This window comes from Lampetra fluviatilis, chromosome 17 (assembly GCF_964198595.1).
Source record: "Lampetra fluviatilis chromosome 17, kcLamFluv1.1, whole genome shotgun sequence".
Lineage (NCBI taxonomy): Eukaryota > Metazoa > Chordata > Hyperoartia > Petromyzontiformes > Petromyzontidae > Lampetra > Lampetra fluviatilis.
In genome coordinates this window covers 14193572-14208480 of record NC_136291.1, presented here as the reverse complement: position 1 = coordinate 14208480, position 14909 = coordinate 14193572, and the positions used below count along the sequence as shown (strand labels likewise).

Below are 14909 nucleotides of genomic sequence, written 5' to 3'. Positions count from 1 at the left end.
ATGCAAGGAAAATCTAAATGTTTAAAGACAAACGATCGTGTTTTCGAACAGCGAAGAACCAGCTTGTTTCCATAAAAGCAGGCATCAGCCGGGAGCTTCTGCAAGGTGGACATGGAGCAGATCCACTCCGACGCAAATGTCTAGACAATAAGAATCGTCCCAACTTGTTAACAAAGATATCCCTGCTACAAAAGACGCAGGCAATGTAACGCAACTAATCAATGCAGCATCCACCACCACCACCACCACAGTACTGCCAAGTCTCACTGCGCCCATCCAGACATCGCATTGACGCCAGAGCGCGCGTGCCGCCGTGCACGTTGCCAACCCCTTTGGATTTTAAAACACGCATCGAGTGACGAATGCGTGCCATATGAAGCGCAATAAGATGCGCCCAAACAGCTGTACTCAAAACACGATTTCAAACTCGCATCGTATTTTCATTATCACAATATCAGTGAGCGCAAACACGTAGGGCTACTTGATGGTCAAGTCACCGATTCTACACGAAAAGGCGAAACGTACTATAAACAGTCGAGTATATTCTGATTGGGTTGTGCGGCATATTATAGAGTGCCTAGTGAGCTGACATTTCTGGGAGTGGATCATCTTCAGACCAGAGAAAGCATTAACTTCTGCTACAAACTCGCACTAAACCACACGATTATCATCTCAGAAAACACCGCAAACACGACCGCCTATCTTCGGCGTCACCATCATCATTACCATCACATCATCACCACCGGTGGTGTCATCATCATTACTATCAAGGCGAGCGTGCGAGCGGGTTCAACGATGACGATACTTCGAGTTCATTTTCCCCGACGACAGACGGTGGGTGTGGAGGATTTGCTTGCGCTGGGGCTCTCGCGCCGTGGGGCAGTGCGAGATGGTGTGGGCCCAGTCTCCACTCGCGCCGCACAGCGGGCACGAGTAGGCGCGCATCACAGGGCACTGGACGCGGCCGTCGGCGTCCTTGAGCGCGTGTGACGAGCAGGTCCTGACCGAGGCCCCGTTACTGTAGCAGAAGGCGCAGCGGATGGCTCTCTTCGCCGCACGGTCAGCAGCACGAGTCGAGCCACCGTCACGGGTTGAGTCAGAGGCACGGTTCTGCCCACTGGCACGGGTCGACACAGCGGCACGGGTCACGTCAGCAGTACTCGCTGCCGCGATCTGCTGGCCCCACTTCATGAGTTGACTCTCCTGCAGCTTCTGATGTTGCCTCTCCTGCTGTAGCTGCTGCTGCCTTTCCAGCAGCTGCCGCCAGTCACAGACCGGCTCGCTATTCCTCGCAGGTGGGAACTCAAAACAGCAGTGCCGTCGCTGCTGCTGTTGGCCATGTGGTGGTGTTAGCCCTGGCAACGAACGACTCTCGTTGAAAATCGTGTCCAGTGTTAACGGTTCTGGTGATGGAAATCGTGGTGGTGATGGTTGTCGGCGTGGTGCTGCAATTGGTGACCACGTGAACTGCTCCTGCGGGAAGAGCTGATACTCTCGGGGCTGCTGCTGCAGATCCTCACCATGGAGGTGATGGCGACTCTGCAGGGTACCGTTTCCGGACGAAGGCGACGTAAAGTCGCCTCCGCTGCTGCGGCCGTGAGCGTTCATCATTCGCGGTGTCGGCTGGCCTTGGCTTTGCTGCGCGCTGCTACTCACAGAGCTGTAGCTGCTGCGCAAGTATTCCATGAAGGAGTCGCTGTTGGAGTCACCGCCAATTCTGTCGCCAACAGCAATTATCGAGCAGCGGAGAGCGCCTGACTCACCACTGCCACCGAGCAATGAAGGGGATGCACCGACTGGGCACGCGTTAACTTCTGCGGAAACTTAAATTCGCGTCTAATCTTGTATAGTCGTCCAAAGCCCCGCCCACAGCTGTTGACTTAAAATGAATCACGTGTCGGGTTTAATTGGAGTTCAAGTTAAAGGCGCTTGCAAGTAGGGTCATCTAAGGTGACAGGAACTGCTGATTGCGCCACCGTCACAAGATGCCAAACAATGCAGGGTGGCCTAAAAGTTAGCACACGGGGATATTTAATTTATTTTAACATTGACATAAAAATGTTATTCTTTAAGTGAATATTGCATCTGTTATAATTATTTGTATCTATGTTTCCTCCTCCTGCGGGGTCACCTCAAATCTGGCCCGGAGCTTGCAGTGTGTACATATCGCTACTGGGCATGGTGCTGGTCAACCCACCCCTCGTGTGTCGTGCTGGTCTTCATGATGTGCGACTCGTTAATAGTATTTCCCGAACAGCCTAAGGCTATACGGGGGATCTTTGTCTTTGTAGTCAGAGCCAGCGTCCACGTGACATTGGCACAATGATACCAGACAGCCTGGCGCCAAAAATTAATTAAAGATCCAATCGAGATATATTGCACGAGACCCTTACTGCATGCTCGCCACGTGTTTCAATTTATACGACTAACATTTTTATTATCGCGTAAATTATTTCGCGATCTAACCGAACAAACTACGTGTTAAACTCGCATGGTTTTTTTAAGCATTCGAACCCTTCTCGATGTTGTCGTCCATACCCCCCACTGCCCCCACCCGAGTTCACAGCTACAAAGTTTGCACACAGACCCCCGTCCTTCCCCCACGGCCACATTATCTGAGCGATAGACATCCACGGAAGTACACCGGCCCCTCCCCCACCTCTGTGTCCCTAGAAATCGGAGGAAGTTCCTCGCGCTGCTTCTTTACACACAACCGGACCGATACGACGGCCGTCCCTATCACTCCAACAGCAAAATCCCCCGTTTCAATTTCAGGTTGAAATTCTAAATCCGAATGCGCGGGGAAAATATTTGTTTTTGCGATTTTAGTCGACAAGCCAAATTGTATTAAAGAAAAGATTTGGAGTGTCCAAAAAAGTGGAGGAGTTCATGTTTCTCAGTGGAGGTTAATGGAAAGCCAACAGGGTTGATCTGCACACAGTAAATAAGATAACAAGAACCCAGTCCACGTGTTTCGAACTTCGATGGGGCGGTTTAAACAGGCATCACGGAACGAGCAGCCGAAGCACTCAGTAGCTATACAAATTATTTTATTTCATTCGTGTGTTTTGACATTACCTGGGTTTTTGACGTGAATTTAGTTATGCCGTTTTTATACAGCCGATGTTCGGTAAATCAATACCGTTTTTTTATTAATCGTCTTTTTCATAGGCACAGCGGTGTGTCCCTACGGGAGGCGCATTTGAATCCAAACCAGCCCGCAGTACAGTAGTAGGCACTGTACTGCAACAAACGTGGACTACCCACTGCTGGCTTAAAGGTCTCATGGTTGCCATACTTTACGCCTTTGATATCAGAATCAGACAGCGATGACAAATGCGTTGGGAGTTGTTTGATAATTATCAGCCCCAATGATATGTATGTTGAACTTCGTTCGCACCATACGTAGCCAACCGTGCTAATCGGAGGTGCGACATGAACACAGCCCATCAGACACAAGTGTTCATGCGCAGCCTTTGTCAAATGCACTGCTCATTGCCAGAGGTCGCAACCGGGTGCCCGATACCCGTACCCTACCCGATACCCGGCTACCCGTACCCGGCCGGGTACGGGTGCCCGTTTGCGACCCTGGTGCGGCCGGGTACGGGTACGGGTAGACCGTGAGTCACTGGTGAGTAACTTTGTCACTCATTTCCCATCGTCTTGTCTCTTCTCACAATTCAAGTTCCTAGAATCAATCCAACCGCGCCTGCAACATGGCTTCATCCCAGAGGTCGCAATCAGGTACCCGATATCCGTACCCTACCCGTACCCGGCGGGGTACGGGTAGGGTACGGGTACGGCCGGGTACGGGTACCCGTTTGCGACCCTGGTGCGGCCGGGTACGGGTAAGGAATCAAAACCCGTTTGCAACCTCTGCTCATTGCACACGAGGCTTCTTCCTAGGCAGTTGTCTGGGTTCTAGCATTGACACAGGACCTCAGCGGCGTCTACAGGCCACCTCCACTGCGATATTAACCTATCGATGTGTTTATAATAAATCTATGATCTTATCTGATAAATTACAGCTGAAATAACCAGTGTGCAAATATGATTGAGTAGAGTTTCATTGCAAGGTCCTCAATGTTGTCGCTCAGGGAGTGCCAAACGTGTGGTGGTGGTGTGGTTGGAGTGGATTGGGCTTTCAGATGAGAGTGGACTTGTCAATGACCGGTACCAGAAGTGTCAAGATCGGCTTCTGTGGAGGAGGCTCGTGAAGGACGCTGCAGGGCAGTTGGCAGGAGTCGCCCTCTAGCAACAGCGGAGGACAGAGGAGCAATGCTCACAACAATGAGCAGAGCACTGGGCAGCTAAAACACAGCAAGTTGGCATAGTGGGTAACACAGGTGATGCATCTGCCAGCCATCTCAGTCAAGCAACCCATGGCACCTGGGTCTGTCCAGGGACCTCCTGCCAGCGAGCCTGCGACACTTCACGTGGCCTCAAAGTGCACCTAGCCTGCGCAGTGGTGATGTTGCGGTGGAGCGTCGCCCGTGGTTGCACTGTGGTGACTGCGGCAATCGCCACTCCGCCACGGGTCACCTCTCAGCATCAGCAGCCTCTGCTTGGGAATTATCCACTCAGAGACGACGGGGCAGTGTGGCCTGAGCAAATGCCCCGAGATAACAATGGACTCGGGTTGGGTGGCATTTATTTAATACTAGCGGTAAGTACCCGGCGTTGCCCGGGCAAAAAAGACAGACACACATTGAATTACACACAGACATCGACCCACACACATAGAAACACATCGACTTACACGCACACACATATATATGGACTCACACAGACAGACATCGACTTTAGGTACACACATCGAGTTACACACGCACATCGACTCACACACACACATAGACTTACACACACACACACATTGACCTACACACACATATGGACTTACAAAGACACACTTATCAACAGAGGCCGATCTTGCCACCGCTGGTACCAGTCATCGACAAGTCAAGTCAGCTCCACATCCTCCTGGAGCACATCACTCCATCTCTTCTCTAGCCCCCTCGATCCAGCGGTGGCTGGGCATGCGGGCTACATGGCCCAGCCAACGCAGCCTTGCCTGCTGTAGGAGGTCACCAATGGGACTTGGTTAAACCCAGGATTGATCGTAGGCAGGCCAGCCTAAAGGTTTCTAACCGGCAAAGATGTTCCATTAGGGGGGTGCACGTTTCGCAAGCGTAGAGAAGGGAGGTAATTACCGTGGCCGAGAAGACCTGGAGCTTCATGCGGAGCGAAAGACCAGGTAGCTTCCACACAGCATAACGCAGCCGATGAAAAAATAATGGTGCTCGACTGATTTGGAGTGAAACCTCTGCTGTTAAACCGGAGCTGGTCCTGAGCACACTGCTCAGGTATGGGAAACTCTCCACTCTCTGCACAACTGCCGCATCACCAATTGTGAGTAGTGAGGGTGGATTGTCCGATGGTACAAAATACACAGGCAGGTGCTTAGTTTTGGTGGGGCTGATGGTAAGGCCCCACCTCTTAGTGGCAAGCTCCAGGTTCAGCAGCAGTGCCTCCAAGTCCTCCTCTAAGTGAGCAGCAATCACCAGAGCATCGGCATACATAACATGGTTGAGCAATAGGGAGCCATCCCTTGACCACACCCGGGCATCGATCAGCCTCCCATTGTATCTGTACCATATGGTAATTCCTGCGGTACAGCCATTGAAGGCTTCACGAACTACGTGGTCAAAATGTAATGCGGGCGAAAACGGCTTCGCGGATATGACGTCATGGGGGGAGGAGTTAGGTCACGTGGGTGAGAGGGGTGAGGTCTTAAGGGAGAGATACCGGAAGAGACGAGAGAGTGTGGGAGACAGAGTTAGAGTGAGGCCACGCAGGGCGGAGGTCGAGGAGTGGCGAGATCGCCACACACACGGGGGAGTAAGACTTGGCACCGTCGGCCAGCGGTGACCAAGCGCGGAGGAACGACGGGCAGCAGTGGAGCTGCAGTAAGAGCAGCGATGGAGCTGCAGTGAGCGCAGCCGGAGGACTGCACAAGGGGTCTGCAGCGGGGCTGCAGAGGTGTGGAGGCTACGGGAGCGAGGGCAGCTACGGAGCTCCCAAGGGGAGAGCTCTGAGCGAGGGCCGTGCGGGAAAAGTGTAAGAACCCGAATAAAGGACAACGGAGACAGAACCAGGATCGAGTCCCTTATTACACTGGTGTCAGAAGTGAAACGGCATGTCAAAACAGCTCAGAAGAAAGAATATTCCTGCGCCATCGTCTGCTACAACATCCGACGACGACGACCTTCCTCGGGCAGTCGACCTACCTGCGATGGAGGAGGAGATCCGTGCGGGAACAAGCGCGGGTCCGGGAGTCGAAGAGGTCGCCGCGTCGGTGGACCCGTCTGCACCTGTGGACGCGGATTGGCGATGGAGGCAGATGGCGGCGCAGCTGGAGACGCTGAAAATCGTGCTCGCGCAATTGTGCGGGCTCGTCACGCCGAGGACGGCGTTGGGGGGAGCCGATGGAGGTCCGCAGGTCGCTGCCTTGCCTCCGCTGTCGGCGCCAATGACCACGCGGCAAGAAGACGCCATTTTGGGCGTGGCAGGAGAAGAACGGCGGGAAGCCGCCATCTTGCGCTCTCCGCGGCGAGAGGCCGCCATCTTGAACACGCGGCGATGCGACGCCATTTTGAATATGCCGCCTGGTGTGTCATCGGAGGAGGACAGTGCAACAAGGAGTCGCAGTCGTCATCTCACGACCGTCAAAGAATTCTCCATCGGGGGCGATTGGAGTGCTTTCGCCTGCCGATTTCTGGCGGCGGTACGCTCAGCGAGGTGGACGGACGCTGAGGCGTTGGAGGTTTTACCGACTCTTCTCGATGACGAGTCGGTGAGATTCTTCCACTCCATCAAGGCGGAGAAGAAGAAAACATTGAGAGGAGTTTTCGATGAGATGGCAGATGCATATAAGCCACCGGATGACGCTCATCGCCGGTTTGTTCAACGTCAGCGAGCACCCGAGGAGTCGCCGGTGGCATACAGGGGTGCGGTATTGGAGTTGGCCATGGCTGCATACCCGGAGACGGAGCCTGACCTGCTCGAACCTCTCATCTTGGGTAAGATGCTCGAGCTGTCCCGGGATTTGGGGATTCCTATGCCGGTGTGTGGCCACGAAAAGCTTACGTCCCGGGCGGCCGCTAAATGTCTTGATGCCCAGTTCAACCTGCGCAGTTGGAAGCAAGTCACGGCGTGGACGGGGGGACCCATCGTCGAGGGAGGTGCCGCGGGTTGGGATCCCAAGAAGGCGGTGTACGTTCCTGACGGGGGGGACCCGCAGGAGCTGACAGCCGCCTCTGCTCAGTGGTAGGCCCGCAGTACGCCGGGGCCGCGATCTGCGCCACCGCCACGGGAGCATCGGGACGGGGTGCTTGCGGCGCGGCGTAATAACATCCACTGCTTCCGCTGCGGCCGTAAAGGCCATTACGCCAGGGACTGCTGGGCCCGCGTCCCGGGTCCGCCCCAGCAGGAGGCCTCGTCAGCGGACGTGCCACGGAAGGATCCTCCAGGACAGGCAAGTCGGTGCGCACCAGACTTGACACCTCACTCATCACCGTTGTCGTGCGATCCGGGTGTTGTTAATAACGGGGGGAAGCCATCGACTGGGCCACGTCGCTCGGTAACGCAGTGGCGTAAATTGGCACGGCGGGTCGTCGAGGCTGCTACTGGCTCGTCCACCGTACCTGGTTCTATACAAGGGGTGGATGTACGTGTGTTAGTGGATTCCGGGGCGTCCGCGACCATTATATCGGATGTCATTTTCCATCTGTTGAACATCCCACCTGAGGCCGTGCGTCCGGTATACGATTCTTGCGTCGCTGCCAACGGGGGTAGCATGGGCATTGTGGGCCAGGTGGACGCTACAATATCTATCGGGGGAGTGTCGGCCTCGGGAATTGTGTTAATTTCGAGGTCCCTCGCGGTTCCTTGCTTATTGGGAACTGACTTCCTGGCCAAGATGCCCATTCTTAATTTAGGAGCTTTCGTGACTGCAGGAATTATTCTTTGGTTTTTTTCGGTTAAGTCACGTCTAAAAATAAAATAATAAATTAAAATAACATATTACGACGTTTCGATTGCAACACAAGCAATCATCATCAGGTATAAAAGAAATAGCAACAAAAATCTAACTAGAAAACTATAGACAGACATACAAGCAGACAGACATCACAACGGCACACAGAGAGGACACAAATCGGCACAAAGAGAGGGGTCGTTTCTGTGACGGTCCCTTAAATATAGAGAGGGGGGGCGGGGACGGAGAGAGGGAGGGGGCAGAGAGAATTAGCATATCAATGAGTGTACGGCAACGTACTGCTGTTGCAAGTAAGATGACAATGTGGAACGGGCACGCAAAATTGAAAACGGGCACGCAAAATTGAAAATTAGGAGACAGGCACACGAAAATTAAATAACCTAGCAAAATATCGAAATGTGATGTAATACAACACAGAGAGTCGGTTAACACACAATTAACGCATAGCCTGGTTGATTACGTGTTTCAAAATTTGCTAAGTTAGAATTTTAAGTGTGAAAATTCCAAAGAGAGGACACAGGCAGAGAGAACAAATAGTCAGAAAGAAAAAGGATAAGCTTAAAACTTCCCCGTAGAAGTGGTTCAATCTTAATTTAGGAGCTTTCGTGACTGCAGGAATTATTCTTTGGTTTTTTTCGGTTAAGTCACGTCTAAAAATAAAATAATAAATTAAAATAACATATTACGACGTTTCGATTGCCACACAAGCAATCATCATCAGGTATAAAAGAAATAGCAACAAAAATCTAACTAGAAAACTATAGACAGACATACAAGCAGACAGACATCACAACGGCACACAGAGAGAGGACACAAATCGGCACAAAGAGAGGGGTCGTTTCTGTGACGGTCCCTTAAATATAGAGAGGGGGGGCGGGGACGGAGAGAGGGAGGGGGCAGAGAGAATTAGCATATCAATGAGTGTACGGCAACGTACTGCTGTTGCAAGTAAGATGACAATGTGGAACGGGCACGCAAAATTGAAAACGGGCACGCAAAATTGAAAATTAGGAGACAGGCACACGAAAATTAAATAACCTAGCAAAATATCGAAATGTGATGTAATACAACACAGAGAGTCGGTTAACACACAATTAACGCATAGCCTGGTTGATTACGTGTTTCAAAATTTGCTAAGTTAGAATTTTAAGTGTGAAAATTCCAAAGAGAGGACACAGGCAGAGAGAACAAATAGTCAGAAAGAAAAAGGATAAGCTTAAAACTTCCCCGTAGAAGTGGTTCAATCTTAATTTAGGAGCTTTCGTGACTGCAGGAATTATTCTTTGGTTTTTTTCGGTTAAGTCACGTCTAAAAATAAAATAATAAATTAAAATAACATATTACGACGTTTCGATTGCAACACAAGCAATCATCATCAGGTATAAAAGAAATAGCAACAAAAATATAACTAGAAAACTATAGACAGACATACAAGCAGACAGACATCACAACGGCACACAGAGAGAGGACACAAATCGGCACAAAGAGAGGGGTCGTTTCTGTGACGGTCCCTTAAATATAGAGAGGGGGGGCGGGGACGGAGAGAGGGAGGGGGCAGAGAGAATTAGCATATCAATGAGTGTACGGCAACGTACTGCTGTTGCAAGTAAGATGACAATGTGGAACGGGCACGCAAAATTGAAAACGGGCACGCAAAATTGAAAATTAGGAGACGGGCACACGAAAATTATATAACCTAGCAAAATATCGAAATGTGATGTAATACAACACAGAGAGTCGGTTAACACACAATTAACGCATAGCCTGGTTGATTACGTGTTTCAAAATTTGCTAAGTTAGAATTTTAAGTGTGAAAATTCCAAAGAGAGGACACAGGCAGAGAGAACAAATAGTCAGAAAGAAAAAGGATAAGCTTAAAACTTCCCCGTAGAAGTGGTTCAATCTTAATTTAGGAGCTTTCGTGACTGCAGGAATTATTCTTTGGTTTTTTTCGGTTAAGTCACGTCTAAAAATAAAATAATAAATTAAAATAACATATTACGACGTTTCGATTGCAACACAAGCAATCATCATCAGGTATAAAAGAAATAGCAACAAAAATCTAACTAGAAAACTATAGACAGACATACAAGCAGACAGACATCACAACGGCACACAGAGAGAGGACACAAATCGGCACAAAGAGAGGGGTCGTTTCTGTGACGGTCCCTTAAATATAGAGAGGGGGGCGGCGACGGAGAGAGGGAGGGGGCAGAGAGAATTAGCACATCAATGAGTGTACGGCAACGTACTGCTGTTGCAAGTAAGATGACAATGTGGAACGGGCACGCAAAATTGAAAACGGGCACGCAAAATTGAAAATTAGGAGACAGGCACACGAAAATTAAATAACCTAGCAAAATATCGAAATGTGATGTAATACAACACAGAGAGTCGGTTAACACACAATTAACGCATAGCCTGGTTGATTACGTGTTTCAAAATTTGCTAAGTTAGAATTTTAAGTGTGAAAATTCCAAAGAGAGGACACAGGCAGAGAGAACAAATAGTCAGAAAGAAAAAGGATAAGCTTAAAACTTCCCCGTAGAAGTGGTTCAATCTTAATTTAGGAGCTTTCGTGACTGCAGGAATTATTCTTTGTTTTTTTTCGGTTAAGTCACGTCTAAAAATAAAATAATAAATTAAAATAACATATTACGACGTTTCGATTGCAACACAAGCAATCATCATCAGGTATAAAAGAAATAGCAACAAAAATCTAACTAGAAAACTATAGACAGACATACAAGCAGACAGACATCACAACGGCACACAGAGAGAGGACACAAATCGGCACAAAGAGAGGGGTCGTTTCTGTGACGGTCCCTTAAATATAGAGAGGGGGGGCGGGGACGGAGAGAGGGAGGGGGCAGAGAGAATTAGCATATCAATGAGTGTACGGCAACGTACTGCTGTTGCAAGTAAGATGACAATGTGGAACGGGCACGCAAAATTGAAAACGGGCACGCAAAATTGAAAATTAGGAGACAGGCACACGAAAATTAAATAACCTAGCAAAATATCGAAATGTGATGTAATACAACACAGAGAGTCGGTTAACACACAATTAACGCATAGCCTGGTTGATTACGTGTTTCAAAATTTGCTAAGTTAGAATTTTAAGTGTGAAAATTCCAAAGAGAGGACACAGGCAGAGAGAACAAATAGTCAGAAAGAAAAAGAATACGCTTATAACTTCCCCGTAGAAGTGGTTCAATCTTCATTTAGGAGCTTTCGTGACTGCAGGAATTATTCTTTGTTTTTTTTCGGTTAAGTCACGTCTAAAAATAAAATAATAAATTAAAATAACATATTACGACGTTTCGATTGCAACACAAGCAATCATCATCAGGAATAAAAGAAATAGCAACAAAAATCTAACTAGAAAACTATAGACAGACATACAAGCAGACAGACATCACAACGGCACACAGAGAGAGGACACAAATCGGCACAAAGAGAGGGGTCGTTTCTGTGACAATCCCTTAAATATAGAGAGGGGGGGCGGGGACGGAGAGAGGGAGGGGGCAGAGAGAATTAGCATATCAATGAGTGTACGGCAACGTACTGCTGTTGCAAGTAAGATGACAATGTGGAACGGGCACGCAAAATTGAAAACGGGCACGCAAAATTGAAAATTAGGAGACAGGCACACGAAAATTAAATAACCTAGCAAAATATCGAAATGTGATGTAATACAACACAGAGAGTCGGTTAACACACAATTAACGCATAGCCTGGTTGATTACGTGTTTCAAAATTTGCTAAGTTTTTAGACGTGACTTAACCGAAAAAAACCAAAGAATAATTCTTGCAGTCACGAAAGCTCCTAAATTAAGATTGAACCACTTCTACGGGGAAGTTTTAAGCTTATCCTTTTTCTTTCTGACTATTTGTTCTCTCTGCCTGTGTCCTCTCTTTGGAATTTTCACACTTAAAATTCTAACTTAGCAAATTTTGAAACACGTAATCAACCAGGCTATGCGTTAATTGTGTGTTAACCGACTCTCTGTGTTGTATTACATCACATTTCGATATTTTGCTAGGTTATTTAATTTTCGTGTGCCTGTCTCCTAATTTTCAATTTTGCGTGCCCGTTTTCAATTTTGCGTACCCGTTCCACATTGTCATCTTACTTGCAACAGCAGTACGTTGCCGTACACTCATTGATATGCTAATTCTCTCTGCCCCCTCCCTCTCTCCGTCCCCGCCCCCCCTCTCTATATTTAAGGGACCGTCACAGAAACGACCCCTCTCTTTGTGCCGATTTGTGTCCTCTCTCTGTGTGCCGTTGTGATGTCTGTCTGCTTGTATGTCTGTCTATAGTTTTCTAGTTAGATTTTTGTTGCTATTTCTTTTATACCTGATGATGATTGCTTGTGTTGCAATCGAAACGTCGTAATATGTTATTTTAATTTATTATTTTATTTTTAGACGTGACTTAACCGAAAAAAACCAAAGAATAATTCCTGCAGTCACGAAAGCTCCTAAATTAAGATTGAACCACTTCTACGGGGAAGTTTTAAGCTTATCCTTTTTCTTTCTGACTATTTGTTCTCTCTGCCTGTGTCCTCTCTTTGGAATTTTCACACTTAAAATTCTAACTTAGCAAATTTTGAAACACGTAATCAACCAGGCTATGCGTTAATTGTGTGTTAACCGACTCTCTGTGTTGTATTACATCACATTTCGATATTTTGCTAGGTTATTTAATTTTCGTGTGCCTGTCTCCTAATTTTCAATTTTGCGTGCCCGTTTTCAATTTTGCGTGCCCGTTCCACATTGTCATCTTACTTGCAACAGCAGTACGTTGCCGTACACTCATTGATATGCTAATTCTCTCTGCCCCCTCCCTCTCTCCGTCCCCGCCCCCCCTCTCTATATTTAAGGGACCGTCACAGAAACGACCCCTCTCTTTGTGCCGATTTGTGTCCTCTCTCTGTGTGCCGTTGTGATGTCTGTCTGCTTGTATGTCTGTCTATAGTTTTCTAGTTAGATTTTTGTTGCTATTTCTTTTATACCTGATGATGATTGCTTGTGTGGCAATCGAAACGTCGTAATATGTTATTTTAATTTATTATTTTATTTTTAGACGTGACTTAACCGAAAAAAACCAAAGAATAATTCCTGCAGTCACGAAAGCTCCTAAATTAAGATTGAACCACTTCTACGGGGAAGTTTTAAGCTTATCCTTTTTCTTTCTGACTATTTGTTCTCTCTGCCTGTGTCCTCTCTTTGGAATTTTCACACTTAAAATTCTAACTTAGCAAATTTTGAAACACGTAATCAACCAGGCTATGCGTTAATTGTGTGTTAACCGACTCTCTGTGTTGTATTACATCACATTTCGATATTTTGCTAGGTTATTTAATTTTCGTGTGCCTGTCTCCTAATTTTCAATTTTGCGTGCCCGTTTTCAATTTTGCGTGCCCGTTCCACATTGTCATCTTACTTGCAACAGCAGTACGTTGCCGTACACTCATTGATATGCTAATTCTCTCTGCCCCCTCCCTCTCTCCGTCCCCGCCCCCCCCTCTCTATATTTAAGGGACCGTCACAGAAACGACCCCTCTCTTTGTGCCGATTTGTGTCCTCTCTCTGTGTGCCGTTGTGATGTCTGTCTGCTTGTATGTCTGTCTATAGTTTTCTAGTTAGATTTTTGTTGCTATTTCTTTTATACCTGATGATGATTGCTTGTGTTGCAATCGAAACGTCGTAATATGTTATTTTAATTTATTATTTTATTTTTAGACGTGACTTAACCGAAAAAAACCAAAGAATAATTCCTGCAGTCACGAAAGCTCCTAAATTAAGATTGAACCACTTCTACGGGGAAGTTTTAAGCTTATCCTTTTTCTTTCTGACTATTTGTTCTCTCTGCCTGTGTCCTCTCTTTGGAATTTTCACACTTAAAATTCTAACTTAGCAAATTTTGAAACACGTAATCAACCAGGCTATGCGTTAATTGTGTGTTAACCGACTCTCTGTGTTGTATTACATCACATTTCGATATTTTGCTAGGTTATTTAATTTTCGTGTGCCTGTCTCCTAATTTTCAATTTTGCGTGCCCGTTTTCAATTTTGCGTGCCCGTTCCACATTGTCATCTTACTTGCAACAGCAGTACGTTGCCGTACACTCATTGATATGCTAATTCTCTCTGCCCCCTCCCTCTCTCCGTCCCCGCCCCCCCTCTCTATATTTAAGGGACCGTCACAGAAACGACCCCTCTCTTTGTGCCGATTTGTGTCCTCTCTCTGTGTGCCGTTGTGATGTCTGTCTGCTTGTATGTCTGTCTATAGTTTTCTAGTTAGATTTTTGTTGCTATTTCTTTTATACCTGATGATGATTGCTTGTGTTGCAATCGAAACGTCGTAATATGTTATTTTAATTTATTATTTTATTTTTAGACGTGACTTAACCGAAAAAAAACAAAGAATAATTCCTGCAGTCACGAAAGCTCCTAAATTAAGATTGAACCACTTCTACGGGGAAGTTTTAAGCTTATCCTTTTTCTTTCTGACTATTTGTTCTCTCTGCCTGTGTCCTCTCTTTGGAATTTTCACACTTAAAATTCTAACTTAGCAAATTTTGAAACACGTAATCAACCAGGCTATGCGTTAATTGTGTGTTAAACGACTCTCTGTGTTGTATTACATCACATTTCGATATTTTGCTAGGTTATTTAATTTTCGTGTGCCTGTCTCCTAATTTTCAATTTTGCGTGCCCGTTTTCAATTTTGCGTGCCCGTTCCACATTGTCATCTTACTTGCAACAGCAGTACGTTGCCGTACACTCATTGATATGCTAATTCTCTCTGACCCTCCCTCTCTCCGTCCCCGCCCCCCCTCTC

The 14909-nt window shown here is 47.3% G+C and overlaps 1 pseudogene; it reads right to left on the bottom strand.

Annotated features, from left to right (window-relative positions):
- The window catches only part of LOC144936969 (filamin-C-like), a 117411-nt pseudogene that overhangs the window by 61967 nt on the left and 40535 nt on the right, over positions 1-14909 (bottom strand).